Genomic DNA, 27,560 nt, shown 5'->3' on the forward strand with positions numbered 1-27,560 from the left:
TCATTAATTCTGTCTGATTGAGTGAGTACAGTTCCAGGGTTTCTGGCTATTGAGGTGTTGTTTATTTATGTGGAACTTTTTTCCTTGAAAAATGTTAGTTTTCTGTGGCAGCTGACTTGTCTTTAGATTGATTGCCCAAGTCGATTTCGGGTGGGGTGGGGAGAGGAAGTTTGGGTGGAGGGTGGCATGAGGTTGGGTTGATTGCAAGAGACGCTTCACTTGTCTCAGCAGAGGATAAACTTGGACAAATGCGGGCATTCTTTAGGTTTTATTTTGAGCCCCTCAAGGAGCTTTATTTTGACCTGTGTAGTGTTTCCTTACTGCAGGGTTGGTTAGGTGGAGGCCTGGGGGTTAACTGTTATCTGTGTCATCTATTTCATATCTGATCAACAGGTTAGTGCAGAGCAGTGGGAGCTGTGTGTGTATGTGTGTGTGTGTGTGTGTGTGTGTGTGTGTGTATGTGTTGTAAGCTGATCTTTTGTAAGAATTTTTAGAGAATTGTCCTGCTCTCTGAGCCAGAAGCGAAGGCGAATGAATGTGTGGATCTTATTATATTTGTAGAAAACCAAGTTTTATTTTGTAAGGGCTTCTCCAGGTTCTGGGGTGGGTGTGACTTGGGGGGATGTTAGCGGCCGATTCTGTTGTTCTCCTAATGCCAGAAAGGACCAGCCTGACTTCCCCAGCCCACCTTCCATCTGAACTTCGGGGCTTGGGGGCCGGGATGCTGTGCCCACAGTTTTAGCCTTCGTTTACTTTCACCCTTTAGCTTTCTCGAAGTTTATGATACAGAACTAGAATGAAATTACTTTTAAACCAATCTAGACACATGCTGGGCTTCCTAGGTGGCTCAGTGGTAAAGAATCCTCCTGCTAATGCCGGAGACCTGGGGTTCGATCCCTGGGTCTAGAAGATTCCCCTGGAGGAGGAAATGGCAACCCACTCCAGTATTCTTGCCTGGAGAATCCCACGGACAGAGGAGCCTGGCTACAGAGGGTATGTCCATGGAGTTTCAAAGAGTCAGTCATGACTTAGCTACTGGGCATGATCACGCACATGTGCCAGGGAAAAACAACTGGAGGCATGGTCTGGGCTGCTGGAGCCCTGCTTTCTTGCTTGTTGTGGGCTCAAGAAAGAACATGCAGGTGGGAATGAACTTGATGCTGATTCCTCCTACCCTGCCAAGGAGCCTTTAGTAACTTACTCAACAGGAAAGACAACCAGACTCGATCTCGTGATAATGCTGCTAAAACTGACTAATAGACCCTTGTTTGTGGAGTTTTATGGAACAGTAATCCTCAGCTAGGGAAGGGGGAATATATTATTCAGAAAGGTTTCTAGACACTCTCACATGGGACTGTCTGGGGACATCATCGTGAAGCTATTTGAAACGTGTATTAATTACGCTGTATGACCTTGCAGGTGTCACAACTTCTGTATCATTGTTTTCTTGTGGTCGCTATACCTCGCCCATACCTGGATTGGCCCTGGATATTTGAATTTTATCTTATTTATTTGTTTATATTGTTTGGCTGCCCCTCAGGACGTGTGGGATCTCAGTTCTCTGACCAGGGATTGAACCTGCCCCTCTTTCATTGGCATTGTGGAGTCTTAACCCTTGGACTGCCAAGGAAGTTCTTGGATTTTATTTTTTTTATTATTGCAAGTTCAGTTTATTCTGTAGAAGTAAGGCTATTAAGATGATCTTGTTTTTAGTAACGAGTTTTGTTTTCTTTTTAATAGGGATTTTCCCATTTCATCTTAAACTTATTTATATAAAGTTACAGATAATATCCTTTCATAATAATTTTCAAGAGTATAGCATCTGTAGAAGTGTTTCCTTTTTCATTTCTGGAATTGGTTATTTGTGCCTTTTTTCTTTTTTGATCAACCTTGCTAATGTATTATCAGTTTTATTCATTTTTGAAAGACCTAACTTTGGTTTTGTTTATATTTTAAATGAAGCATAAACAAATACAACTTATTGTAAGTTTACACGCATTTAAAAAATTGTGCCCTATGGAACTCTGTCAAAAAAGATTTCAAGAGCCTTTAAAACTAAATAACTGAGTCTCCTAGTTGTATGGAGGAAGATACTGTATATTTATGTGTCTTTGACGTAATGTTTTCCAGTTTTATTAAAACATAGCTTGTGTTCCTGAGTATCATACCTGTTGGAGCAAATTGTTGTAGGGTGGGTTTTGCATATTCACTGGGACACACCCTGTGAAATTGTTTTGGAAACATCTTACTAGAATTCACCCAAGACTTACTGATAATTTAATGTGAATTGAAGGTGATTTCAACCCACTTAACAAGTTTACTTTGTACTGAGCCAGAGCAAATTTGTTGTAATGACTGAGGGAAAATGTTTCAGTTTGGTTCATATTTAATGCATGAGCCTTGGCATTTTAAAGTTTCCTCAGAAAATCTTTCTGAGTATGTGGTGGTGGTGTAAGAACAATAACTTTGGAGTCAGAAAGAGCTGGGTTTGAATTCCTGCTCTCAGTTGTAGCTGTGTGGCCCTGGGGAAATTACCTAACCTCTCTGAGCCTGTGGGTCCCCTACTGTGAGAGAGAGGTCTGAAAACTACTTCGGGGGCCTTCGTGAGATTCCTCTGAGTTTTCACGTAAGGGACCCGTCTCGCGGTTTGGCACACACACAGTGGATCGTCAGTTGTAGTCTGAGGAGTGTTTTCCTCTGCTACTGTTGTGCAAGGTCACAGTTCTGCGGGTGCCTTCCTTCCAGAAATGTGAACGGGTATTGCAATAGCATGAAACAAAACCACTTCTATCATTCTTTTTTTTTAATTCCGGGCAAGTGGAATTATCAGGGTCCCTTTCCATATTTTCATCTTATCCCAGTGAATTGATAGTAAACTGACTGTACATTTCCCCCTCCACTTTTTTTTTTTTAATTAAATTTTTTTTTTTAAATTGTGGAAAAAGTGACATAATCTACAACATACTATTTCAATATGGTGGGAGATGGTTGGCTGATGAACACTACCTTGATTTTGTATTTCCACCACATTTTCTGATATCTATACTATAAGGTGGCTCTAGTGGTAAGGAACCCTCCTGCCAATACAGGAGACATAAGAGACTCTGGTTCTGTCCCTGGGTCAGGAAGATTCCCTGGACAAGGACATGGCAACTGACTCCAGTATTGTTCCCTGGAGAATCCCATGGATAAAGGAACCTGGCAGGCTGTAATCCCTAAGGGTTGCAAAGAATCAGACACGACTGAAGCAACTTCGCGCACACACGTACCGTTCAGCGGCACTAAGTGCACACACACTGTTGTGCAACTCTCACCATCGTCACCTTCCTGGGATTACTGTATGTTTTCCTTCAGCTCATTTCACCTCCTTGAGAGTCTAACTGCTCTCTTCTAATTCCCTCCCTTTCTTTCTTGCTTTTTTTGGGCTGTCTTTAGAGTATACATCAGGGCTTCCCTGGTAGCTCAGATGGTGAAGAATCTGCCTGCAGTACAGGAGACCTGGGTTTGATCCTTGGGTCGAAAAGATCCTCTGGAGGAGGAAACGGGAACCCATTCCAGTATTTTTGCCTGGAGAATCCCATGGACAGAGGAACCTGGCGGGCTACAGTCCATGGGGTCACAAAGAGTCGGACACGACTAGGCGACTAACACACACAGGGTACAAATGTGGAGAAGGAAATGGCAACGCACTCCAGTATTCTTGCCTGGAGAATCCCATGAATAGAGGAGGCTGGCGGGCTACAGTCTATGGAGTTGCAGAGAGTCAGACGCGACTAACACACACAGGGTACGAATGAAACGGGTACAAAGCTCAGAACTTGAGATGTAAGTCAGTGGGGTTGCTCCTTTGAAGGCAAAGTTTGTTAACTTTCGTTACTACAGAATTTAGCTGGGAGATGCTTGGGGTTGATTGCCACATTGATTTCGTATTTCCACCGCAGTTTCTGAGCACCCTCTTCCCGGGCTTGGAGTTCGTCCATGCTTTGCGGGGAGATATGGATCGTTGAATGCTACTGCTGACTTCTTAACCAAGGAGAGAAATGAAGAGCAAAGGGCGGAGGAGGTTGGCCAGGTAATATTCCTGCACAAAGGACTGTAGCATTATTGAAGTCTCCAAACTCAAGCTGTTTGTTCTCCCTGGGGTTTCTCCTCTGAATAGATCCTGGGAGAATCTGTGGCATAATTACTTAAGATTTATTTAGGCATCCAGTGTTGCAATGGGCTGAGCTGGGCAGGGGGAAGGATTGTGAGCTGGAGAAAGGCTTTATGGTGTGATGCCAACATCATTTGCTATTCCGCCCAAGGAGCAAGTCTTGGTTTACATTTTGCGGAGTGAATTGGCCTTCGCCGTGGGGCTATTTTCCAAGTCAGCAGATTGATTAACCAGCTGCCCTTGACCTGGCCTGTCTGCTATGACCCCGAGGGCTGAGTAACAGCACAGGAGCTGCTGTTTGTTTTAGTTGGTGTTTTTACGAGAACAGAGAACAAGAGGGCCCATAGTCTTCCTAAGTATTTTGCAGCACTGCTTCCCTAGTTTATTTTGATTCCTTACTTGAAAACAAAGTATTAGCATACCATTCATTGGTGAAACTTGAGGGTGAGAGGTCATCACTTTTGGAAAGCTGTCTTTTTTAATTGTTCTGGATGGATTTGTAAGCTCTTGAGCTAGGTCATAGTACCTCATGCAGTACTTTGGACTCATATGCTCCAGTGTTTGACAATTCAGGCTTTCATAAATTATGAGATTTTGGCAGGCAAGAATAACCATGGCCAAAGTGCTTTGTATGAAGCCATAGTGGTATAAGCGCCTGGTAAGTGAAGGTGGTGCTAATGGTAAAGAATCTGCCTGCCAGTGCAGGAGACGTATGAAATGAAGGTTCGACCCCTGGGTTGGGAAGATCTGGAGGAGGGCATGGCAACCCACTCCGGTATTCTTGTCTGGAGAATTCCATGGACAGAGGAGCCTGGTGGGCTACAGTCCATAGTGTTGCACAGAGTTGGACACAACTGAAGCGACTTAGCATACACGCAAATGCTTCTTTGATTATTCAAATACAAATTCCTTGTTAGACTATGAATACTAAATACTGATTTATTGAGTATCTATAACATGGTGGTGGTGGTGGTTTAGTCGCTCAGTTGTGTCCGACTCTTGCGGCCCCATGGACTGCAGCCCTCCAGGCTCCTCTGCCAATGGGATTCTTCAGGCGAGGACACTGGAGTGGGTTGCCATTTCCTTCTCCAAGGGATCTTCCCAACCCAGGAATTGAACTCCGGTCTCCTGCATCACAGGAAGATTCTTTACCGACCGAGCTATGAGGGAAGCCCATCTACAACATATGAGGTACTTTTCCTAAGTTATCACAATGAGGTTTCCGAGGAAGATCTTGTAACCTCTAGAGGAATATGAAAGGTGAGCATAAAACCCATTGCTTTCCTCTGCCTGTTCTTGTGGGTAGAACCACAGTGGGCTGAGCCCTACCCCTCTAGACCCGAAGCCAGGAGCAGGGGGGCTGGTCCCTTGGGGTATGATGGCTCTGGGTCCTAGCCTCTCACCTAGGACATGAGCTGTGGATGGCACGTTTGGAGATCTTGAGAAGCCTCTCCTGTTTGGGATGGGGTAAGTGGAGTGTTTTCAGAACACTGGGACATGAGTAGGCAAGCCTTTAAAGTCCTTCTTGTCTTAGGATCTGTCGAAATCCACCTGTTCAGGACGATAGAAGTTTCATTATCTGTTTTGATGAGAAGAGGGCTTCTGATTCTACCTGCTCAGAAACTGAGACTTTGAAACAGATTTTCTGGGAACTTCCTGATGCTTGAAAGTGAAAGGGTTAATCGCTCAGTCATGTCCTACTCTTTGGCGACTCAAGGACCCCTGGACTGCAGCTCGTCAGGGTCCTCTGTCCACAGGATTCTTCAGGCAAGAATCCTGGAGTGGTTTGCCATTCCCTTCTCCAAGGGATCTTCCTGACCTAGGGATTGAACCTGGGTCTCCTGCATTGCAGGCAGATTCTTTACTGTCTGGGCCACTTAGGGGCCCTTTCTTCTTGGATCATCCACATGGACAGGCCAGTCTTTGGGGCTTGATGATGAGGTGGTGGGGGCGCACCCCAAGTCAGGACCACTGTGAGCCGGCTGGGTCTGCCCTTTGGGAGCCTCCATACATGCACTGATTCCTTCCACCTTGAGTCGTGAGGAAGAAGGTTCCCATTGATTTTCAGATTACATAATTTTAGAGACTTTCGGGGATAACCTTCCTACCTTTGTTTTCCTGACTTTTTCTTTGCCTGCCCTCGTGACACCAGAAAAGGGGAAGAAAGAATTGATTTGGAGAGCAGCTGGGAAAGCTTGGTAGCAGATGGGGTTTTTCTGGGGCTGTTGTGCATGAGATCAGGTTCCTTGGAACAGGGAGGTTGACTCTTCGCCTGAACTGGGAAGTAGGTTTGGTTGCAGTGGGGTATTTCATGTGGCCTTCACTGCTGTGCCCAGATGGGGTCCCATCATTGCTTGAGAGGCAAGGGGCTTCCTGCTGGAAGGATCCAGGTGGGAAAAGTGTCTGGTTTACAGGCACTTGGAGAAAAGAAATCTGTGGAACAGACACCTTTCCTGCCTCCCATGTGTGGCCTGAGACTCTTCTAGGAAGTCCAGCAAAAGGGGACTCGTGGCTCTAAAGTTCCTCTGCCACGTGGGGACAGTGTCGTCTGCCCTGAGCAACATCTCCCACTTAACGTCACTGGGCGAGGATGGTTTAGACCAAAGGGGGCTTTCTAACTATACACGTACAGTTATTCTTTCCACGCTTGCCTTCCTCCAGGGACTTCCTGGCAGTCCCATGCTTCCATGGGAAGACTCCATGCTTCCATGGCAGGGGCTTGGGTTCGATCCTGGGTTGGAGAACTAAGATCCCACATGCCACATGGCATGGCCAACAACAACAAACAAACATAAGAAACAACAAGCAAACACGCTTGCTTTCCTCCCATCAATGTAGCCACTCAAGCCTTGTTAGTAAGTGACATAATGCTCTACTGTTTAACAGTGATCAGATTTGGGTCCTATGCCAGTTGATCTAGGATCTGAACAAATAAGGGATCTCCAACTTGATGGAGAGGCTGAATCACCGATGCTTCCTGAGGCATGAGCCCTGCAATTTAAAATTTTTTTTTTTTTTTTTTTTACTGTAATAAGAACACAGCACGCAACCTACCCTCTGATCAGATTTTTAAGTGTTCAGTACAGTATTAGCAGTAGGTGTGGTATTTTACAGTGAGTCTCTAGAACTTGCTCACCTGGCATACCTGAGATTTAATACCCGTTGATTTGCACCTCCTCATCCCCCTTCCCTCCAGCCCCTGGCATCCCCCATTCTAGCCTTTGCTTTCATGATGAGTTTCACTATTTTAGATAACCAATGGCACCCCACTCCAGTACTCTTGCCTGGAAAATCCCATGGATAGAGGAGCCTAGTAGGCTGCAGTCCGTGAGGTCGCTAAGAGTTGGACATGACTGAGCGACTTCACTTTGACTTTTCACTTTCATGCATTGGAGAAGGAAATGGCAACCCACTCCAGTGTTCTTGCCTGGAGAATCCCAGGGACGGGGATGCCTGGTGGGCTGCCGTCTATGGGGTCGCACAGAGTCGGACATGACTGAAGTGACTTAGCAGCATGTAAGTGGAAGCATGCAACATTTGTCTTTCTGGGACTGGCTTATTTCAAACAGCACAGTGTTCTTAGGGTTCATCCATGCTGTGGCATATGCAGGATTTCCTTCTTTTTTAAGGCTGAGTAATATTCGTGTGTGTACTGCCTTTTCCCCGCCTTCCTCCATTGTTGAACCTTTGGGTGGTGTCCCCATCTTGGCTACTGTGAGTAATGCTGCAGTGAACATGGGCTGGCTCATGTCTCTTTGGGATCCTGCTTTCATTTATTTTGGGTAAATACCCACATGTGGGATTGCTGGATCCTCTGGTCGTTCTGTTTCTTTCTTTTGCAATGGCTGCGCACTTTTGCCTCCTGATCCCTGCAGTTTACTGCCCACCAGCATCTCAGGCTCTCCTCTGCAGGTCTTGCTCTGACCTGTTCTTCCTGTCCTACCTGTTCTGGCCACACCTGGATCCAGACTGGCAGCCTTAGCACAGGGCAGCCTACAGACCTCTTGCTCTCCTTTGAATCCCATTGCATTGTCATAGTTGGGTTGCTGGCTTTTTATTAAGGGGTAAATAATATAAACAACAATGATGAAAACAACATTTAACCCTCTGAGGCACATGTCGCCTGTGCTCTGTCCCGCCTGTTTGGATCCACGTTGTCTTATGTGCAAATCAGCTTCCCCCCATGCTTTCACTCCATAAGCCAGCCTTCCCTTCTCTTTGTTGGCGAGCCGGCCTCGAGGCTTGCTGCGCCTTTGACCATGGAGTCCTTGTCCCTTGAGGCAATCCTTAGCCAGAGCTGGGTGCGGGTATTTCAGGCAGACTCTTGAGGTTTTCCCTGTCCTGTCTCCAGAGAGCTCTGGTGGCCTCTTTCTCCCACTCCCCAACTGGTTTTCTGTGAAACTGCTTCCACTAAGTAACTTAAGCGTGAGTTCTCATCTCTGGGTTAAGGAACTTGTTCCAAGTGACAGCGTTAGGAAAGGAGGAGAGAGGATTTGAACCGCAGTTGCCTGATTCCCTGAAGGCTCCCGTGTGTCTCTCCAAGGTAGGGCTGGTCGTCCTCTCCTGTATATTTGCCTCATTGTGGGTTAGAGTGACTGCCACAGCTGCTGCTGCTTCTGCTGCTAAGTCGCTTCAGTTGTGTCCGACCCTGTGCCACCCCATAGACGGCAGCCCACCAGGCTCCCCCGTCCCTGGGATTCTTCAGGCAAGAACACTGGAGTGGGTTGCCATTTCCTTCTCCAGTGCATGAAAGTGAAAAGTGAAAGTGAAGTCATTCAGTCATGTCCAACTCTTAGCAACCCCATGGACTGTAGCCTACCAGGCTCCTCCGTCCATGGGATTTTCCAGGCAAGAGTACTGGAGTGGGGTGCCATTGCCTTCTCCGGACTGCCACAGGCTGTTGTGTAAATGCTTGTTTGATGAGTGGCTAATTGGCCCAGCTGAGCTCTAAACAGCCTTACCAAGTCCTGTCTCCGGGCGAGTGTCCGTTCCATCTCCCCCTCCAGTGACCTCCCCCCAGCTGTCTTTCGGAATCAGTGTCAGCCCACCTCCTCCTTGCTGCCTTTCCAGTCTCTTCCAGCCCCGAATCATTTTTTCCCCCTCAGTGCCCCGTATTACTAGTCAGATGTTGCCTTTTTAATCTTTTTTTCCTCTCAACTCAACTGTAAATCCTTGAGTGCTGTGATGGTGCCCGGAACCACAGAGTACGCGTGTGCTGATCTGATTCTTCAGGGATGCATCATAACCTGGCCCACGTTGTCCAGAGAAATGCCACGGTTGTTTCCCGGTTCTATGAATGAAGGGAAGTCGAGGTCAAGGAACAGACTTGAAAAAAATAAGATAAGCGAGGGGGCAAATCTAAAAATCATCAGCCCACTTTTGGGTGAGCTCGTGTTGCGTTTTCACGCTGCAGCTGTTCAAGCTGAATCACAGGGTGGATGGATCATCTTTTGGCTTCAAGCACGGTGGTTAGCCATCTTCCCCCACTGGGAGAATGGAAGCAGATTTATGTGATGAATAATGCGGTCTCTCTTCCAATTCTTGGGATGTGGTTTGACAGACTTCATGAAAATGGTAGGTGAAAGCACTTGATGTGCTTTCTTCCCCATTTGAATGATAATAATGACGTGCTTCAGCAGAGTTTGTGTGTTCAGTTCGAGCTGGTGGTCAGCCCCACTGTTCATGGTGACCTCTCCTTTTTGGCAAAGAGATTCAGACATGCTTTGCCTCCTGGGTGTGTCTCACCTCAAGGTCCCAGAGAGAGGACGGGGCTGGAACCGAAGATGCTGCAGAGAAGGGTCCACATACATCGAGCATGTGCTGTGTGCCTGGCTTTCTGCTCGCTGGTCTCAATAGAGCCCGTGATCGAACCTCAGCACCTCCTTGGACGTGGCATCCTGGCCAAGTCCAGCTGATGGCACCCATGTGACTTCACCAAACTCACCCTGACATGGTGACCCTGGACTTGAACTGTGCTTTATCTGGCTTTTACATCCATGGCTGCTCCCATGCGTCTTGACCTGCCATTCTAGATAAAAGCAGAGGCGTTTAGATGACGATTCTAGAATTCTGAAGCTCCCAGGTTCGTGTCTGATCTCTGCATTTCTGCCTTAGCCAGTTCCCCTTAGCACTTCACCGTTCATGAGTCTGGTAAAGTCAGCACAGCATGAGATACCATACTGAAGTGGAACTTTTTGGCAGGATGCATAATATTTGAAAAATATCACAAAATTACTGCAAAATTAGGGAGCCGATTTTATTTTTAGCTGCCTGCCCACAGGTGAGATGTATCCAGCTCATTTTTTGCACACCATCAGGAAAGAAAGTCAAACAGTTGCAGACTGATAGCAGAAACCAGCACAGTATTGTAAAGCAACTATCTGTCAATTAAAAAAAAAAAAGGTAACCATTAAAAAGGTAGTTGCAGCTATCTTTTTAGAAGAAGGAGCCTCTGCAGCTAGACGGGGGGCTTCTTACCACTGTCTCCTGTTCGGTAGCTCACATGGCCTGGGGTGTCGCTGCCTTGGGTTTGTTGGAGCCGGACGCCCTGGATTCTTTGGTCGTCCTGTCCCTCTCCTGCCCACATTGCATAAACATTGGCGTGGCAGGGACAGATGGCCACTCGGGGGCTCCTTTGATGTCACATTTGGTTGCCTGGATGGGGGGTCCGGGTGGTTGCCACTAGTCTCCATGGGAGGAGAGGCGGGCTGGGAAATACCTACTTGGCAGTGGGTAAGCAAAAGCTCAACTCCAGAAGCTCTGGGGGCCCTGAGACGTGCAGGCTGGGCCGCAACCGTTTCAGGCTTACAGAAGTGTGTTTGGGAAGAAACCAGTGAAGCACAGGATTTTCCCTCTGCTCCTAATTGATGCTCAGCGGAGTTCCGTTTTATTAAGAGAATGGGAATGGAGTGGGGTGGGAATGGGGTGCTGAAGAGAGAGAGAGGATTGCAGCTAGTTACTTTCAGAGGTAGAAGTTCATTCCAGAGACCTGGGTTATCTGTTGCTAGAGGTGCAGGTGAAAGTCTCTGAAATCCCAGGGGAGTCCAGATGGAACAGCTGGGGCCCTGTTATCTGTGGGACTCTTTGCTGGTCAAGCAGCATCAATCTGTGTGATGAGGACTGAAGGCTTTGATGGAAACAGGAAGTGTGGTAACAAAGATTCCTCCCAGACAGGGAGGGCATGAGGCCGCAGAATCACGCCTGGAAGAAAAATCAAGGGTTGACAGATCTTCGTGGTTTTAATTTTGGAAGGAACAGTGGAGGTAATTACAGTTGCCTGCATGCAAACCAAGCCTGGAGTTCAATCTGAGTGGAAAAGGCAAAAGCCACAAGGGTTGATTGAAAGCTTTTCCTGTTCCAGCCTCTAGGTTATAACTGTTGTTATGTATTTTTCTAATGCATTTATACAATTCCCAACTTCCCTGGTGGCTCAGAGGGGAAAGGAATCTGTTTGTAATGCAGAAGACCTGGGTTTGATCCCTGGGTTGGGAGGATCCCTTGGAGAAGGAAATGGCAACCCACTCATCCCACGGACAGAGGAGCCTGGTGGGCTGCAGTCCATAGGGTCACAAGGAGGTGGGCTCAACTGAAGTGACTTGGCACACACGCACATTAAGTATTTACTCTCTGCCTGGCACAGTTTTATTTTTGGCCATGCTGCATTGCATCCGGGATCTTTATTACCCACCCAGGGATGAAATCGGTGCCCCCTGCATTGGGAATGTGGAGTCATAACTTGTGGACTACCAGAGATATTACGTGCCTGGCTCAGTTTTAAACGCTTAGCATGGACTATTGCATTTAATCTACCCAATAACCCAGTGAACTATTATCATCCCAGTTTTGTGTGTGTGTGTTAGTCTCTCAGTCATGTCCAGATCTTTTGCGACCCCATGGACTGTAGCCCGCCAGGCTCCTCTGTCCATGGAATTCTCCAGGCAAGAATGTTGGAGTGGATTGCCATTTCCTTCTTCAGGGGATCTTCCTGACCCAGGGATTGAACCCGGGTCTCCAGCATTGCAGGCAGATTCTTTACCATCTGAGCTACTAGGAAAGCCCAGGTTTACAGGCAAGGAAAATGAGGCAGAGAGACGGAAAAGGACACAGCTATGCATAGCAAGTCCAGGTGGACACACGGACAGCCTGCATGCCCAACTCCCCCAAGCCTCTGTGGTTCTTCCCAATTCCGACTTTCCTGTGTTTCTGGAACAGTCAGTACATCTTCAGTATTTCTTTCTAAGAGTCAGCGGCAAACAACCAATTTGATCACTTAGTTTCTGCTCCACTCTATTCAGTATTTACAGGCATCTAGTTTTGTGTGAATGCCTGATGGGCCATTTAGTCATAAACAGATCTACCCTACTGATGTTTTCGGTCCTTCGGAGGGTGATTCTAATTATCATATAAAGAGCGTGAATATGAATGTGGGAGTTTTTGTTACTCAGCTCCTTGGTCGTGGTTCGAAGGTTTTCTCTGGGTAGTTCCGTGTCAGTGTTGCCATTGCTAACAATGATCTCCTGCTAGGGTCTAGCGAGTTTTCTCTTTGGGCCCTTAAAAATCAATGGTCATTTTAATTTTTTTAAAAAATTAGGGAGATAAATAAGCTCAATCATTTGTATTTAAGCAAAATGATTATCATTGTTATTTGCTAGTGTTTATTCAATAAAATATGAAAAGAACACTGGGCTAGAAGTGAAGAGACCTAGGTCTTCTTTACCTGAGCGCTCCCTATCTCTTGGACATTAGGCGAGCTAGTTGCTTGGGGCAGCACATTATATCCTTGGGGGTCCTTGTGATGTACAGAAGTTTCTGTCTATATTGCTGTTCAGTTGTTCAGCTGTGTCTGACTCTTTACGACTCCATGGACTGCAGCACACTAGCCTTCCCTGTCCTCCACCATCTCCCAGAGCTTGCTGAAACTCATGTCCATAGAATCGGTGATGCCATCCAACCATCTCATCCTCTGTTAAGTCCTCTTCTCCTCCTGCCCTCAGTCTTTTCCAGCATCAGGGTCTTTTCCAATGAATCAGTTCTTTGCATCAGGTGGCCAAAGTATTGGAACTTCAGCTTCAGCATCAGTCCTTCCAATGAATATTCAGGGTTGATTTCCTTTAGGATTGACTGGTTGGATCTCCTTGCAGTCCAAGGGACTCTAAAGAGTCTTCTCCAACACCACAGTTGGAAAGCATCAATTCTTCGGCACTCAGCCTTCTTTATGGTCCAACTCTCATATCCATACATGACTACTGGGAAAAAACCACAGCTTTGACTATACAGGCCTATAATAGAGGTATTATGTATCAAGATTCAACTTTTAGCTTCATATTACTGCATTATTTATTTAGACGTTTTTTCTTTAGACCCAGATGCTACAGCTGGATTTTACAATTTTGGTGTTTAAAGTATTGTGTTATCTTCTGGTTGTGTGTTCTTTTCTTTCTTTTTCTCTAGGGGGTTTCAGATAGGATGAAAATGGAAACTAAAGAAGAGATTGGACCTGAAAGTACTTTTCAGCAGTGGAGAAATTAACCAAAATGGGAAAAGGCACCATTTTGTTGCTAAATCAAGGGAACATGGATGGGAGTGCTTGCCAAGTAATTGGGTACATTGTACATGGATTACTTTTTCATTGGGACTTTATGGTTTAAAAGAAAGCAAAAAAAAAAGCAGATCAAAATGTTAAATATTTATGTCTTTTCAAGAACACATCAAGTTGGCATTTAAACTCAAATTGCCAGCCTCCTCTACTTCTGTAATTTGAAATCAGACTGAAAATTTTCACCTGAGCTCGGGTGACCCCTGTCTGTGTATCCACCTGGCCTCCTCTCTGGTTCTCTTTTTAAGTCAGAAGTGGTAGTGGGTGTGAGGCACCAAGAGTACTTTGAATGTGGTAAATACAGGATGTGGGGAATTCGTCTGCAAAATGTCAGCCTTGAGTAGACATTTTGGAAACTCTGCATTTACAAATGTAAGATGGACAGCCTTCCGAAATGCCTTGTAGTTCCATTTGAATTTTTTTAAATTAAAATAAGTTAAATTTATTTAAATTTAAAATTTAAAATTTAAATTTAAATTTTAAAATATTTATTTTTATTTGGCAGTGCCAAGTCTTCGTTGTGGCCTGTGGGACCTAGTTCCCTGACCAGGGACTGAATCTTGGCCTGTTGCATTGGGACCCTGGAGGCTTCGCCACTGGAGCACCAGGGAAGCCCTTCAGTTTCAGCTGTTAAAGCTGGTATGACACAGTCCAGGAGTTCAGTCCTGAGTGGTATGGTTGTGTGGGGTTTTCCATACTAGGAAGGCATTTTGATTTTAGAAATTGTTGAGCATGGATTTTGAGTTTAGAAATGGTTTCTAGTGTTTCATGGCTTGAAACACGTTTGGGCTCTTGGGCGTCATCTTTCCTCATGTTTCCCCTTCAACCTGCGGTGACTGGTGGGCCTTCGAGCCCTGAGGGCCCATGAGCCTGCGTGCAGTCTGTTTGGGGGTGGTGAGCTCCCCCTTTCTAAAGAGATGGATCTCTGACTTGAGATGACCCCCTTTCTCTAGTTTTTGTGTAGCAGTCAGCGTGTAGATTTTGACATGGTTGAGTGAATGAATGCTCGTCTACTCTCTTTCTGTATCTGTGGTCCAGGGACTGTCATGAGTCCTTTTTCTCTACCGTTTTTTTGGCCATGCCACTCAGTATGTGGGATCTTGGTTCCCCAGTCAGGGATCAAACTCGTGTTCCCTATGTTGGAAGCTTGGAGTCTTAACCACCAGACTACCAGGGAAGTCCCAAGGGACTTTTATGAGTCTTCGTCTTGAGATTTGCCACAATCTCGGTTGAATGCTTGGTTGGATGTTCAAAATGCCTTTTGCAGTCAACAGTTCTTTCAGCACCTGCTCTGTGTCTTAGTGACAGGCTCGTGGGATTCAGGCATGGATGGGTGCGGCAGGTATGGTAGATGCCCCAACAGAACTCAGGGGCTGGTGGTACCAGTGGTGGGTAATGGGCTAAGTGTAATGGAACTGATGACAAAATCCCACAGAGAAGCGTTATTAATAGGAACAAGAGAAAATATTCAAAACCTATATGATGTTTCAGAGTTTATGATCCATTTGAAGTGCATGGAAAAAATCATAGTGTTGGAATTGGATTCATGTGTTTATAAAACTAAAACCAGCCTTCTTTGACAAATTTAGCTTCTCAGAAATATTCTTAGAAAGAAGGACTTTCTTAGAGAGTGTGAAGCCTATTTTGTCTTCAGCTCATAAAGGTTATACTTTACATTTCTCTGCTCGTAAGATGCTATTAAAACCATACAAGCATCCACACAAAATCTCTGCACATGGATGTCTGTGGCAGCTTTATTCACAATTACCAAAACTTGGAAGCCACCAAGATGTCCTTCAGTAGGTGAATGGGTAAATAAACCGTGGGATATCTAGACAATGGGATATTATTCAGGGCTAAAAACTATCTTTCAAGCCATGAAGGACGTGGAGGAAGCTTAAATGCATGTTACCAAGTGAAAGAAGCTAATCTAAAAAAGTTCCATACTGGATGAGTCTAACTGTATAACATTGCTGAAAAAAGCAAAACTGTGGAGACAGTAAAAGGACTGTTAGTTGCTAGGAGCTTGGGGAAGGGAGGCATTGACGGATTGGTAAAGCATAGAATTTTAAGGGCAGTGAAACTGTTCGGTATGACCATTTTAATGGTAATTACATGACACTGTACGTTTCACGTGGCTCAGTGGTAAAGAATCTGCCTGCCAAGCAGGAGACATGGGTTCCATCCCTGGTTCTGGAAGATCGCCTGGAGAAGGAAGTGGCAATCCACTCCAGTATTCTTGCCTGGGAAATCCCGTGGAAAGAGGAGCCTGGTGGGCTACAGTCCAGAGGGTCACAAAAGAGTCAGATACGACTTAGCAACTAAATAACAACAACTGCATGGGTGACTTTGTTTTGTTTTAATTTGGCTGTGTCACATGCCATGAGCGGTCTTAGTTCCCGGACCAGGGATTGAACCTATGTCCCCTGCAGTGGATGTGCAGAATCCTGGCCACTGGGCAGCCAGGGAATTCCGTGCACGGATGACTTTGGAACAAAGATGTTGAGGGGGTGAGGGTGAGATCTTTTGTTAACAGGTGGGGAGTGATCCAAGCCGAGGGCCCAGGCCCCTGGGGTCTGGCTGGAGAGAGCAAGCAGGGAGACCCCAGGGGGTGAGTTTGATCAGGGGAGGAGCTGGTAGGACTTACTGAGATGGGAGGCCTTTGAAAGAGAGTGTGTGGGAGACATGATCTGATTGAGGTTTTTTAATTTAAAAATATGTGTTGTTTGGCTGCACCAGATCTTTGTTGTGGCAAGCAGACTCTTGGTTGTGGCATGTGGGATCTAGTACGTGGATGAGGGATCAAACCCAGGCTTCCTGCACTGGACGTTGGGAGTCTTAACCACTGGATCAGCAGTGGTTGTCCCTGGTGGAGGTTTTAAAAGGCTCCTTCTGCATGCAGTGCTGAGGGTGAGTCAGGCGCCTTCTTTTCACCCTTGTGGCCAATAATCCTGATGTCTGAACAATGATTAGACTTTGTAACGGCTCACACAGTCCCTGATCCCACCGGTGCTGTTGGGTCTCTATTAATACATTTTTTTCCTGCTTCTCTAGGTGCAGATATCTTTCTTTATAGTCAATGAGAAAAAGGATTTTCATCGTGCCAGGATAGTTAGCTGATGAATTCCATGATGAGTTCGAGAGTGCCCGAGAAATGTTCGAGGATCATTTAGGGTTCTCTGTAGTCTGATGTTTCATTTACCTCCAAAACAGAAAACTCCTCCCTACTTTAGCTCTTGTTTTGCTCTGAGAGCCCCTTTCTTGCCTGTAATCAGGTTCGACTCGCCTTTCCAGTTCACACACCCCTTTTTGGTTCGGTCTGATCATGTTTTGGGTCTTGAAAAGGTCAACCACTTGTCATGTGTATTACCTTCCTCTTCATGGCCCAAAGCATATTGGAGAATCTCTTTCAAAAATCCCACCCTAAATTTTTTGTTATTGGACCCTTGTTAGTCCATTTCAAGTGGCATGTGGTGAACTTGTCCACAGTTAGTTTACTCGTGTACTTTGAACAGAATGGTAATAACTTTCACCTCTGGTCCCTTTAAAACCGCAGGTGCACATTAGTAAACCTCCCATCACTGGAAGGTAGGGAAGGGGCGGAGGGCGTGGTTTGAGTCACCCTTGCAGAGAACTTAGAGGGACAGCCTCTGGGCCCAACACAATCACGGGCATTTTGCATTTCATGAATGCCTTTCCTCTAGCATCTTAAATCCTTGGCAAGTATTACCTGGTGGGCAGTGTATTGTCATGCACTTCTCCAGGGAGGGGGCTGTGGGGAACTTGCCCTAGCTTTTCAGTACTGTCATTTCAGAGGACTTTTATCCTAGTTCATGTGTCCTTATGGCTTATTAGGGATTGTCTGGAATCTCATCCTGTGGACTGAAGCATAGTAGAGGTGACTGATAAGGTTGTCTGCTTTTCTTTGCATCTTTTTGGTTTGGTATTCTAATAGATAGGGAGTTTCGTTATCAATGGCTTCCCTGATAGCTTTGGGAAAAGATGGTGGTAAAGGTGGTGCTTTCCCTGATAGCTCAGTTGGTAAAAAATCCGCCTGCAATGCAGGAGACCCTGGTTCCATTCCTGGGTTGGGAAGATCCCCTGGAGAAGGGATGGGCTACCCACTCCAGTATTCTTGGTCTTCCCTTGTGGCTTAGCTGGTAAAGAATCTGCCTGCAATGCGGAAGACCTGGGTTCGATCCCTGGCTTGGGAAGATCCCCTGGAGAAAGGAAAGGCTACCCATTCCGGTATTCTGGCCTGGAGAATTCCATGGAATGTATAGTCTATGGGGTTGCAAAGAGTCAGACATGACTGAGTGACTTTCTCTTCACTTCACTTCCTTTTTCAATGTCAGCTGCCTTCCAAGTGGGTAATGGGTAATTCTCATTTAGGAGCCTGGGGCATTCCCCCTCACCTTTACCTTCTTCCTCCGGAAAGTTTCCCAAGTGAGTTAGGTTAACAGAAGGGCAGTAGAGAGCCATGTCTTTCTCCTTTCAGTTCATTCCTGATAAATGAGGACATTGGTTTAAAAGATGGGACAGAACAACAACAACATCAAAACCAAATGGGAGACTGTTACAGTCATGTCATCCATGGGTGGGGAATTTAGCTGCTAAGCTGCGGGAGGGAAGCAAATATCTGGCTCTTGCCAAGATCAGGGTGTTCATAGGCACAGCCAGAGAAGGGGTCATTCCATGAGGGGACGCTGCATGGCAGGTGGAAAAGGCTAGCCTTGACAGCACACGAGAGTGCTGTGAGATGCACAGGCGGACGGCAGAGAGATGGGAGTTATTTATTTTTATCTTTATTTTTTTGATTAAAAAAAAATCGAAGTGTAATTGCTTGACAATGTTGTATTAATTTCTGCTGTCATATATGTGTCTGTGTGCGTGTGTGTGTGTGTGTGTGTGTGTTCTTTTAAAAAAAATCATCTTTTCCATGATGGTTTTCACAGAATGCTGGAGACAGCTCTCCGTGCTGTACAGTAGGACCTTGTTGCTTATCCACTCTCTATATAAAAGCTCACGTCTGCAGACTTCAGCCTCCCTCCCCAGCCTCCTCCCCTTCGCAACCACCAGTCTGTTCTCTGCGTCTGTGGTTCTGTGTCTGTTTCGCAGGTCGATTCATTTGTGTCGTAGTTTAGATTCCATGTGTAAGTGATAATTGATTTGTCTTCCTGAATCATTTGACTCAGTATGATAATCTCCAGTGGCATCCACGTCGCTGCACATGGCAGTATTCTGGTCTTGCTATGGCTGAGTGGTATTCCATTGTGTGTTTGGATACATCTTTTTTAATCCATTCATCTGTCTATGGACTTTTAGATTGTTTCCATATCTTGGCTTTTATAAATAGTGCTGCTGTGAGCGCAGGGGTACATGTGTCTTTTTGGGTTAGAGTTTCGTCTGGATATATTGGTCCTTTTTATTTTAAAAAGAGTCTTTAGCTCTATTTTTAAAGATTCCCAAATGCCAACATGCTGCTGCTGCTGCTAAGTCGCTTCAGTTGTGTCTGACTCTGTGCGACCCCATGGACTGTAGCCCACCAGTCTCCTCCGTCCTTGGGATTCTGCAGGCAAGAATACTGGAGTGAGTTGCCATTTCCTTCTCTAAAATACCAATATAAAGTATATGTTATTGATTTTATAATGTAATGTTGCCTTATGTGGCTTCCTTGATGGCTCAGATGGTAAAGAATCTGCCTACAATACAGGAGACCTGGGTTCAATCCCTGGGTCAGGGACGATCCCCTGGAGAAGGGAATGGCTACCCACTCCAGTATTCTTGATCTATTTAGAATTGCGTGTGGAGATAAACAATATAATGGAAAAATATTGAGAAGTGTGGGTTCTTTGAATGTCCCCTCCATGGATACCTCCAACCCGCTGATTGCTGGTTTCTTTCCATTTTTATGATCAAAAAGTTAGAAAGATCCATATTTTCATAGGTAAGAGATAAACGTTTATATAATTGTAGATGAAGGTCCTTTGGAGTAAATTCCAAAAGCTCGCCCTCTAAAAGAACATGTGTTTCCATGATTGTCTTTGAATCCTTTTGAACTATCAAAAATGCTTGTGTTCTTTCCTTTAATTGTTGTAGTGTTGGTGTAGTCTTTGTTTACTTTGGTGGAACAGTAATGGAAAGATCATCCATTCTTAATACGGGGTTTTGGGATTTCTGTGTGCTGTGGGAGAAGGCAATGGCACCCCACTCCAGTACTCTTGCCTGGAAAATCCCATGGACGGAGGAGCCTGGTAGGCTGCAGTCCATGGGGTCGCTAAGAGTCGGATACGACTGAGCGACTTCACTTTCACTTTTCACTTTCATGCACTGGAGAAAGAAATGGCAGCCCACTCCAGTGTTCTTGCCTGGAGAATCCCAGGGATGGGGAGCCTGGTGGGCTGCCGGCTATGGGGTCGCACAGAGTTGGACACGACTGAAGTGACTTAGTAGTAGCAGTAGCAGCAGTGGGAGCTCTAGTTGGTGGCGACATTACTGGAATATTTTTTAAATGCATACGTAACTTCAGCGGAGAAATGGCTTATAAATCCACTTGATTGTATAGAAGCCAAAATAAGTAAAAATCTTCGCCTTCAGTCTAAATGTTACACTTTCAAGTTGGATAGTTTAATCTCTTTGCTCATGGCCATGTCAAGGGCCTTGTAGGTGGAATCCTAGAATTCTGAGGTAGGTGTCTGAAAGAGAGAGAAAAGAAGGATACACTGGGAATAAAAATCATAGCTTTACCATTTACTAGCTTGTGACCTTGGATAAGTCACTTGAAATGTCTGTGCTTTGGATTGCTTCACTTAATTGGGGGTAAGTACTTTCCTTCTAGAACTGTTAAGAGGAGTAATAGGCTTCCCTCATAGCTCAGTTGGTAATGAATGTGCCTGCAGTGTAGGAAACTTGGGTTAGATTCCTGGGTATGGAAGATTCCCCTGGAGAAGGAAATGGCAGCCCACTCCAGTATTCTTGCCTGGACAATCACTTGGTCAAAGGAGCTTAGCAGGCTACAGTCCATGGGATCACAAGAGTTGGACGTGACTTAGCAACTAAACCACCATATTTCTCCAGTGTCTGAGTTACAGTTGTGCTCAGACGCTCAGTCATGTCCAGCTCTTTGCACCCTATGGACTATGGAGTCCACTAGGCTCCTCTGTCCATGGGATTTCCCAGGCAGGAATACTGGAGTGGGTTGCTATTTTCTCCTCCAGGGAATCTTCCCAGCAATCAAACGCACATCTCCTATGTCTCCTGCATTGGCAGGTGGATTCTTTACCATTAGCACCCCCTGGGAAACCTCTGAGTTTTGGTTGTGCTTTAGCTGCTCAGTCGTGTCCGAGTCTTCTGTGACCCCACGGACTGTAGCCCGCCACGCTTCTTTGTCCATGGAATTCTTCAGGCAAGAATACATCCCTCCTTCAGGGGATCTCCCTGACCCAGGGGTCAAACCCATGGTCTCCCATACTGCAGGTAGATTCTTTACCGTCTGAGTTATGGTTGTTGATGGTGGTTTAGTCTCTAAGTCGTGTCTGACTCTTGCAACCCCATGGACTATAGCCTGCCAGGCTCCTCTGTCCATGGGATTCTCTAGGCAAGAATACTGGAATGGGTTGCCATTTCCTTCTCCAGGGGAACTTCCCAATCTAGGGATTGAACCCGGGTCTCCTGCATTGCAGGCAGATTCTTTACCAGCTGAGCTACAAGGGAAGCCCAGAGTTATGATTGGTCTCTCCAAATTATCAACTTTATTGTTGTCATCATTTCTCTGCTTTTAGGCTGGAACTAAATGAGTAATGTTGGGGTTTTAAAAAGATTTCTGTTTTTCTCTCCTACTAAACCTGTGTTGGATTTCACCATTTCTAAGCCAGTTCCCTCCGTTTCCTGCCTGTGGAGCTTCATTAACTGCAGTAGGTGGATATCGTGAGGGGTGAAGTCTCTATAGGGCCCCTGTTTTCTGCCTCCTCTTGTGATGTTCTCTATGATTAGTCTCGTGTTTCTTTCTTTTCGCTGTGAGGGTCAGAAGCGCACCTAGTGACCTAATGTGAACTTTACTGGGGAAAATCCCATGGATGGAGGAGCCTGGTGGGCTGCAGTCCATGGGGGTCACAAAGAGTCAGACACGACTTCACTTTCACTTTCACTTTTCACTTTCATGCATTGGAGAAAGAAATGGCAACCCACTCCAGTGTTCTTGCCTGGAGAATCCCAGGGACGGGGGAGCCTGGTGGGCTGCTGTCTCTGGGGTCGCACAGAGTTGGACACGACTGAAGTGACTTAGCAGCAGCAGCAAGTTTCCTGAAGAGAAATTTGACTAACTGCTTCCTGGCCGAGGGGATCATTTGAGGGGACAGATGAGTCACTCTTTGCTCTTATTATCAGTGATGCTCACCACCCTCATGGAAATAGGAGTAGCGGCATATGTGTTATATGTAAGTAACCTAAAAATTCCATTTGGTTTGGGATGTGGTATTGAACACCGATAAGTTCAGCCAATGGTTTAATAGTAGAACCGAGTAGGGCATGGATATTGTAGGTCGAGATTCATTGGACGTAGCTCCTGTTTCAGTGTGGCAGAGGAGACAGGAAAGTCATTGCATGTGGACAATGAGAAAGGCAGTGACAGCCCTAGGAATACATCTAGGAGAGGGCAGAGTGTCGAGGCAAAAGAGTGTGGGTTCAGGAACCATACTGTATGGGTGCGGAACCAACTTTATCACAGATGATGGGAGTGACTATGGGCAAATTATTGTGATCTTGGGGCTTCAGTTTCTTCCCCTGTAAGATGGAGGATCTTCCCTGGATCAGGAAGATCCCCTGAGGGAGGGATGTATTCTTGCCTGGAGAATTCCATGGACAAAGGAGCGTGGTGGGCTACAATCTGAGCAACTAAGCACAACCAAAACTCAGTACCCACCAACTCCAGTTATTGCAAGTACTGAATCAGTTGACATGTGTCAGGATTCAGAGGAGGGTCCAGCCCTGGTACAATTCCTGCAAATGTGAGCTAGGACCTTCTTCCATATCATGATGTATTAATTGCTCAGTCGTGTCTGACTCGTTGTGACCCCATGGACTGTAGCCTGCCAGGCTCCTCTGTCTCCAGGCAAGAATACTGGAGTGGTAGCCATTCCCTTCTCCAGGGGATCTTCCCGACCCATAGATTGAACCCAGGTCTCCTCCACCGTAGGCAAATTCTTTACTGACGGAGCCACCAGGGAAGTCCATATCGTGATAAGGTAGATGGAATACGCAGAGTGTGAGTGATGGCCTCTGGTGGCGGAGGGGAGGAAGGGGCAAGGAAGACTTGAGAGAAGTTGAACTCTGAGCCAGGCTTTTATTCTCTTTTCCTTGCACATTTATTACAGAAAAATAGTAATATATAGACAGTCAAAAAGAGAACAATCAAAACCTACCCCTTGACCTGCTTTCAGAGGTACCCACGATTAGCATGTAGCTTATTTCCTTTGAGACTTCTTTTTTCCTCTTCTGCTGAGTGGATTTTTTGAAGGATGTCAGGGAGGGTTAATGTTTTCCTACACTTAATTCCATCAATTTGGTTACATCAGTGTGTTATATAAGGAGCAATTTTTACTTGCTTTTAAGATTCTGTCATGAAATATTTAAAAGACACAGAACAGCACAGAGAATAACATGGAGAGGGCAGTGTCTGGATTGGGCTCGAGTCACGTGGAGAAGACTGCAGTCTTAGGAGGGGGGCGGGGTGCAGGCCTGCTGCACTTATGGAGTGTTCCCGAGGCCTGTCCCTGCATCGGGCCCTTCAGGCAGATAGTTTCCTGGGTGTTCGTCGCTAAGTCGTGTCCGACTCTTTTGGGACCCCGTGGGCTGTAGCCCTCCAGGATCCTCTGTCCATGGGATCTCCAGGCAAGTATATTGGAGTGGGTTGCCATTCCTTCTCCAGGGGATCTTCCCGACCCAGGGATGGAACCCGTGTCTCTTGCATCTCCTGCACCGGCAAGTGGATTCTTCACCACTAGCGCCACCTCTTCCTGTATCCCTACAGTAACCGTCTGAGGTTAATTCCCAGCACTGCCTCGCCTTTGATTGTTTAACTAAGGAGGCTCTGAGAGGCTGAAGGATTCGCACACCATAACACATGGATCAGGGTAGAGCTGTAAGTGTTACAAGCTTGATGCCACCTAATCTGAATGCTGTTTCCTCTTCCCAAGTGCCTCAGGACCCCCTGGCTCCACCATCCTCATCTAAAACCACCCTTCTTTTATGTCTTGACTTTTTCTTTTTTTTCCAAATTATTTTGGACACATGAGATGAACAAAATTGAGCTGATTTTTTGTGTGTGTGGTAAAATATATATAACAAAATAGTTACTATTTTAAAGTGAACAATTCAGCCAAGTTGAGTATATTTATGATGTTATATAACCTTTAACTGAAAGTTGCTCAGTTGTGTCCGACTCTTTGGGACCCTATGAACTATACGGTCCATGGAATTCTCCAGGCCAGAATACTGGAGTGGGTAACCTTTCCCTTCTCCAGGGGATCTTCCCAAGCCAGGAATCAAACCCAGGTCTCCCACATTAAAGGTGGATTCTTTACCAGCTGAGCCACAAGGGAAGCCCAAGAATACTGGAGTGGTAGCCTATCCCTTCTCCAGAGGATCTTCCCAACCCAGGATTCAAACCGGGGTCTCCTGCCTTGCAGGTGGATTCTTTACCAACTGAGCTATCAGGGAAAGCACCACCTTCACCATCATCTTTTCCCAAAGCTTTTGCATCATCCCAGTCAGAACCTTTGTACCTGTTAAGCAATAATACCCCACACCCAACTTCTATTTTACATTCTGTCTCTATAAATTTGCTTATTCCAGATAGTCAGTCCTTCATGTAAGTGAAATATTTGTCCTTTTGTGACTGGTATATTTTACTTGGCATAATGTTTCCAAGGTTCATTCCTTTTGTAGCATGCATCAGAAATTCTTTTTCTTTTTTTTTTTTTTTACTGAATAATATTTCAGTATATATACATTCTACATACTACATTTTGTTTATCTATTAATCTGCAAGTGGACGTTTATATTTCCACCTTTTGACTGTTGTGAATAGTCTTGCTTTGAGCGTTGAATCATAATACAACTCAATGACAACAATGAAAAACCAGATGATAAAAAAAGACAAAGAGACATTTCCCCGAAGAAGACTTACATGTGACCAATAAGCTCGTGAAAAGATACTCAGCATCATCAGTCATTTGGGAAATGTATATCAAAACCACAGTGAGATCACTGCCCACCCACTAGAGTAGCTATAATTGGAGAGAGAAAAAAGAAAATAGGATGAGTATATGGAGAAATCGGAACCATGTGGAAAAATTGGAACCTTGTGCACTGCTCTTGAGAATACAAAATGGTGCACCTGCTGTGGAAAACTGTTTGATGCTTCCTCAAATTGTTAAGCATAAAATTATCATATGATTCAGCAATTCCACTCCTAGGTATGTGTCCCAAGAATTTGAAAATAGGGACTCATACAAACACATACTCCTATACCAACTGAGCTTTCTTTGCATATGCGTTGTTACTATTGTGTATCAGTTGTTACTATTGTGTATCAATAAATGCTACGGGCGATTTACTTATGTTGCCATCTGGAGATTTAGCATGTAAAAGAGCAGAAATTAGAACTCCAGAAAAAATCCCACCCACATAATGCAAGCCATGTTAGTTGAAACTGAAGCCCTAGAGACACAGAAAGTTTGGTTCAGCCACGGAGGCCATCTTGTAATGTCAGGATACAAACGAACCATTTTGAAGGAGAATCCATGCTGAGTCGGGAGAAGGCAATGGCACCCCACTCCAGTACTCTTGCCCGGAAAATCCCACTGATGGAGGAGCCTGGTAGTCTGCAGTCCATGGGGTTGATAAGAGTCAGACATGACTGAGCGACTTCACTTTCACTTTCCACTTTCATGCACTGGAGAAGGAAATGGCAACCCTCTCCAGTGTCCTTGCCTAGAGAATCCCATGGACGGAGAAGCCTGGTGGGCTGCAGTCCATGGGGTCGCACAGAGTCGGACATGACTGAAGCGACTTAGCAGCAGCAGCAGCCACGCTGAGTCAGATTTCTTCTGTCTAAAAACATTGTCAAGATAATGATAAAATAATGTCAAGAAGATTCATCTACAGAACATTTTTCTTCCAGCCGCAGAGCCCCAAAGATTTATTTCCCAAGTATTAAATTTTTTTGAATGTTCCATTACGAAATTGATAGGTCTTGTTAATCACAGTTGAGAATAGAAAATCTGCTTAGAACATTTGAGTTCGTGGATATTTATTCCATATTCCCAGGGTTGAGTCTCTTGACCACCTATTAACCATTGATAATTCATCCTGAACTTAAAGCCTTAGTAGGTGCATCAGAATACTCAAACTTGAATACTTGTTGTTCTGGAAATTCACTTTGAATTATAGAATGAAATACACTCTACAAAGACCTAAGACCTGTTACCAGCTCAAGTTCTGGTTTAACTCCACTGTACAGCCTTGTCATTCATTCTGTGACTGGGCATTAACCTAAAGAAACAGACCTTCTCTCTGAAATCCTCTCTTAAACTGGGTTAGTGGTTATAGGTTTTGGTTTCGCTGCTGGTAGGGAACTGCTTGAGAACAGGTATATGTGGTACAGTTGTCTGATCAAGTGGGCACAACTCGCCCACCTATGCAGACCCAGCCCTGGACACCAGTAGGCATCCTCTCTACTAAAATTACCCGCCACATGATCCAGAGCGGGTCGGATCTTGGGTTCTCCGTGGGCCTGGAAGATCCCAAGAGAGAGGGAAGAGACAGACTTGAGTTAGGCCTGCAGGGCTCATTCCCCCAAACCCAGTGAGTGACTCTGCCCCTGCTAGAGCAGTCCAAGTGGTCAGCAAAGCCAGGGGGTTTTCTGTGGCTTACTGTACACAGATCCTCTCCAGGGACGTGGCCCACATGCTCCATCAAGCTGAATGCTATTGTTGGTCCAAAACACATTTCTTTTATCACCTTTGATCTGATCAAAGTGAGCCACTCAGAGTCTTGATTTATTTTCAGCAAGATGGTGAATTCTGCCCCCTACCATACGGTGAATAGAAGGCCATGTTTGTGTTTATTTAATAGGCATTTAGATATTTACTCCCCATAAAATACTCCCCTTTGTGAAATGTGGACACCCCGTTTCATCTGAGAGCGGCTACACTTCACAGTTGTCTAAATCAGTGCAAACCTTTTCTAAAAGTATTTTGGCTTTTAAAGTAGGAATGAGCAATGATAAAGCCAGTGATTTTGAAAGTAACGAGCTTAGCATTCTGTCGGTTGTCTGTTGGACAGGAAATGTAGGTAAGTGTGTATGTTTGTGCATGCAAGCGAGCGTGCTCAGTCGTTTCTGACTCTTTGTGACCCTGCACCAGACTCCTCTGTCCATGTGCTTCTCCAGGCAATAATACTGGTGTGGGTTGCTATTTCTTACTCCAGGGGATCTTTCTGACCCAGGGATCGATGCTGGGTCTCCTGCAGTATGTAGCCGAAAGTTTTTAATTTTGTAGATTTTTAGAATCTTAGTGTCTTAGCTGGAGAAGGCAATGGCACCCCACTCCAGTACTCTTGCCTGGAAAATCCCATGGATGGAGGAGCCTGGTAGGCTGTAGTCCATGGGGTCAAGAAGAGTCAGACATGACTGAGCGACTTCACTTTCACTTTTCACTTTTCTTTAATGCATTGGAGAAGGAGATGGCAACCCACTCCAGTGTTCTTGCCTGGAGAATCCCAGGGACGGGGGAGCCTGGTGGGCTGCCGTCC

The 27,560-nt window shown here is 45.6% G+C and overlaps 1 protein-coding gene across 7 annotated transcripts in view; it reads left to right on the forward strand.

Moving 5' to 3' along the window:
- Nucleotides 1-27,560, forward strand: part of TIAM1 (TIAM Rac1 associated GEF 1) — a 464,589-nt gene that overhangs the window by 225,809 nt on the left and 211,220 nt on the right. For 2 of the 7 annotated variants that reach the window (XM_070367213.1, XM_070367224.1), the window contains one exon: nucleotides 3,942-4,072. The exons of the other annotated variants lie outside the window; for them this stretch is intronic. The gene's annotated coding sequence lies outside the window, so the exon portion shown is untranslated. The remainder of the gene's footprint in view (nucleotides 1-3,941; nucleotides 4,073-27,560) is intronic. 7 annotated transcript variants of the gene reach the window in all.

The sequence above is a fragment of the Bos mutus genome, chromosome 1 (assembly GCF_027580195.1).
Source record: "Bos mutus isolate GX-2022 chromosome 1, NWIPB_WYAK_1.1, whole genome shotgun sequence".
In the NCBI taxonomy this organism is placed as follows: domain Eukaryota; kingdom Metazoa; phylum Chordata; class Mammalia; order Artiodactyla; family Bovidae; genus Bos; species Bos mutus.